We start from the raw sequence: 4,673 nt of genomic DNA on the forward strand, positions 1-4,673 counted from the left end.
GGGGGGGGTGTCTCATAACTCCATACACACTCCAACATTTATCTGATGAAAATAGGGACGTCCTAAGGAAAAGTGGGACATTCCAGGATAAAATCGGAATCTGGGACAGCTTCTATAGATCCAGGACTGTCCTGGGAAATAGGGACACTTGGAGGGTCTGGTGTAGGTGTGTATAAAATGTGCATTTTTCTCTCTGCCCACTTTTACCTCTGGTTCCACCCACCGCAGGAATGGGGCTCTTGGCCAGGTGCACAGAAGGGACCTTGAACATATGAATTAGAAACATAGAATCCTAGAGTTGGAAGAGACCACAAGGGCCATCCAGTCCAACCCCCTGCCAAGCAGGAAACACCATCAAAGCATTCCTGACAGATGGCTGTCAAGCCTCTGCTTAAAGACCTCCAAAGAAGGAGACTCCACTACACTCCTTGGTAGCAAATTCCACTGCCAAACAGCTCTCACTGTCAGGAAGTTCTTCCTAATGTTTAGGTGGAATCTTCTTTCTTGTACTTTGATTCCATTGCTCCATGTCCGCTTCTCTGGAGCAGCAGAAAACAACCTTTCACCCTCCTCTATATGACATCCTTTTATATATTTGAACATGGCTATCATATCACCCCTTAACCTTCTTTTCTCCAGGCTAAACATACCCAGCTCCCTAAGCCGTTCCTCATAAGGCATTGTTTCCAGGCCTTTGACCATTTTGGTTGCCCTCCTCTGGACACCTTCCAGCTTGTCAGTATCCTTCTTGAACTGTGGTGCCCAGAACTGGACACAGTATTCCAGGTGAGGTCTGACCAGAGCAGAATATAGTGGTACTATTACCTCCCTTGATCTAGACGCTATACTCCTATTGATTTGCTGGATCAGTCCAAAGGCCCATTGAATCCAGCATCCAGTTCTCACAGTAGGCAACGATGTGCTAATGGAAAGCCTGCAAGCAGGAGCTGATTGCAACAGTCCTCTCCTTGCATGTGATTCTCAATAACTGACATACACAGATGTGCCTTGCAAACCCTCTGCCTTTCCCCTAATGTGGTTTGATCTTTTTGCAGTTGGCTTATACATGGTTTTCCACAGATGGGAATCATGTGGACATAGCAATCTGCCACCCATTGAACCAGACCATGGGTCCAACAAGCTCAGTATCGCCGACACTGACTGATAGTGCCTCTCCCAGATTTCAGACAGTGCTCTTTCCGGGCCTTACTTGGAAATGCTATAGATTGGACCTGGGATCTTCTACATGCAACACAGATGCTCAGCCACTGAGTTTTGGCCCTTCCTCAATGTCTATAGACGTTCTGGTGTTCAGCCATGACAAATGGACAAGAGTAAGGAGGCCATGAAATTTGAGTGCACCAGCTGAACTTCCCCTGCTGTGGTTTTAACTCTGTTCCTTTGCTATGATTCTGTTGCATCTGTTTCCAATAGCCTCATAAGAGATGACAAGCTGATTTTAAAAAACAATATGACAGTTGACCTCACAGCAGAGAGCAATGACCCACTTCTTCACTGTTCAGCAATTTGCTCATAAGAAACCCTCACACAAAATGCTGCGGAGTTTTGAGATTAAGGAATAATTTGGTTCCTACTAGGGATGTAAGAAAGCGTCATTTTCCTATTGCATGCAGCCCTGCTTCTGTTCCACTGCAGTTTGTCTTCTGCTAGCGTTGCCATATAAACTGGAAAATTCCAGTGATGTCCGGGGGGGGGGGGGGCGGCAAAGGCTAACATGGTCATCGGGGGGTGGGGTTGATTTAAGATTAAATGTCCAGGATTTTGTATGTTCCCTGGCAGAAGCGGATGCGCTGTTGCCTCCCATATGGCAATTTCGCGTGCCCACTTGCCATCCTGCCGCCCCCCAAAAACTCAGCAACTATGTCTGGATTTTTACTTCTTGAAATATGGCCACACTATCTTCTGCCCAAGATATTTGCCTCACTGTCCACAGTGGCAAAATGACATAACTTGTACATTTAATGTAATAAATCGCTTTTTCGTGTAGTGCATAGTTAAATGATGGAACTTGTTCCCATAGGAGGCAGTGATGGCCACCATCCTAGATGATTCATGGAGGAGAGGTCTATCGATGGCTACTAGCCATGATGGCTGCTGGTCTGCCTCCACACCCAGAGGCAAAATGCTTCTGAATACGAGTTGCTGGAAACTCCCTGGAAACTCCAGACATTGGGTTGGCCGCTGTGAGAACAGTATGCTAGACTAGAAGGGTCATTGGCTTGATCCAGCAGGCTAATCTCACGTTTGTATTTAAATCACACTGCCATTACATTATTCCACCCCATTCATTTCAATGAATACCAGACACAATGCAAATGACAAGGGAAACACAATCAATTGCATATCATTCGTGGACTTAAAGCAACAGCAAATGGCAATCGTATTTGCTGGATTGATTTCTGTTCAGGACAGGAGACAAATACACAACCATCAGCAATATCCACTCCCATGTCTGATGGAAGTCTCTGACATCCCTAGCTGCTACCAAGTAGAAGAAATCACAGAATATTATTTTGTGAGGTTTGCAAGAGACTTTTTTAAAGCTGCTGACCAGAGGAGGTCAGATGGACCGACTCTCTAACAGCTTTAAATTTTATGGGGAATCACACCAAAGTGGATTCAGATGCACTGACTGACAGGTTGTGGGAGGCCTGTGGTGGGAAGCTAAAGGTATGCAGGCAAAAAGGAATAAGCACCAGCTACAAAATGCTGAACAGCCATATGGAAAGCAGTGAGCTATGAGAGAGGCTATAATAAACTAATTAAGATCTAGACACCATAGTGCAATGAATCTTCAATAGGTGCATTATATGGATTTGCATATAAATGTGTGTACCAGGGGAAACATTTGTGTTTTGCTACATAAGCCTGATAGAAAAAACTCTGGAGGAGAAATAATTCTGGGGTTTATTTTTTATTTTTTATTTACATGAAAAACCCTTCAAAAATGATATGCAGACAGACAAGATTTTCAAGCTGGCCTTTGCTTACCTCCATTGATCTGGTTTCAACAGTACATTATATAGTATTTTATATGGGGCAGTGGCATTTGTGGCCCTGAGTGGCTTTAAAACCACTGAGTGCAGAGTCAAAAAAGTACCTCTTGTGGCCCTTTTTTTTTGCCTACTCACTTGCCCTTCTTCTCGGTTGATTTTGATGGCCCAATCTCTCATCTGGGTTTGTTTGCACCCAGTGGTGCCATATAGAGAGATCCGATTGACTATATTGTGATATTTTGATCCTTGATTGGCTGAGATTGCTCTTGTGATGAATACAGGTAAATAGGAAGAGAAGAGAAGAAGAAGAAGAAGAAGAAGAAGAAGAAGAAGAAGAAGAAGAAAGAAGAAGAAGAAGAAGAAGAGAAGAAAGAAGAAGAAGAGAAGAAGAAGAAGAAGAAAGAAGAAGAAAAGAAGAAGAAAGAAGAAGAAGCAGCAGCAGCAGCCATTGTGGCTCAGTGGTTGTGGCAGAGCCCCCCATGCTTCCTTTCTGGCAGGTGAGCTTTCTAGGACAGGGGGAGCTGCTGCATTTGTCCCCTTCTCACATCTCCACCACCTCACAGGAGTACCCTTTCACTCCTGTGTTAAGCAGCAGCTCCTAAAGCGAGCACTATGCTATCACAGGGGCTATACAGCCAATCGGATTTGGTTCCGTGATTGCACTCTGAAAATAATTCAGAAGGAGGGCAGTGCTTCTCTCGCCCTCCGTATGAATGGATGAACACTTTTTTCTTTCTTTTTGTTTTAACAAACATGTATTTATGCATTTATTTTTTTAAAAAAATATTTTGTAGGCAGAAACCCTCTCAAGGCGGCTTACAAGGTAAAAATGTAATGCTGTCCCATCACAAGAAGAGATAATGAATAAACACTTAAGAAGAAGAAGCTCAGCTGGCTCATAACTAAAGAACTCAAATGCAGACTAAAAATTGCCCGCAATATGTTACTAGAAATACCACACTACAGTGGTACATTGGTTATTGAACTCCAGATGGGTGGGGTATAAATAATAAATATTATATATTATTATATTATTATTAGTTGTCGAACAAATTGGTTGCCAAACACCACAAACCCAGAAGTAAGTGTTCCGGTTTGTCAACCTTTTTTGGGAGCTGAACATCCGCCGAGGCTTCCGCTTGAGTGCAGGAAGCTCCTGCAGCCAATCGGAAGCCACACCTTGGTTTTCGAATGGTTTTGGGAGTCAAAGGACTCCCAGAGCGGATTAAGTTCGAGAACCAAGGTACCACTGTATCGCATTCTTTAAGCCTATGGGTACCCCAATGACCTTACCTTTAACGTATTGCAAATCCCCTCTCAAACACAAATTACCTTCAGAATTATTTTCAGCAAATTGCAATGTCAAACACATTCCCCAAGTATGAAATGGTCGTGGACATATTCAGCAAAAATATTTGTGATCCTCGGATAAAGGGCATCATGTCAACCTCCAAGAAGTGCTGAAGGCAAAGCTTATCCACGATGGCTTGGCCCATGGAATTCCTGAAGCTGCCAAAGCCTTCGATTTCTAGCATGCAACGTGGGCATGTAGGATGCTACTTGGTACAGAGTCACAACACTTGTCCATCCAGCTTAGTATTATCTACAGTGGATGGCAGTGGCTCTCCAGTATTTCAGGTGGGGGACATTTCCAGC

Source organism: Lacerta agilis, chromosome 11 (assembly GCF_009819535.1).
Source record: "Lacerta agilis isolate rLacAgi1 chromosome 11, rLacAgi1.pri, whole genome shotgun sequence".
NCBI lineage: Eukaryota > Metazoa > Chordata > Lepidosauria > Squamata > Lacertidae > Lacerta > Lacerta agilis.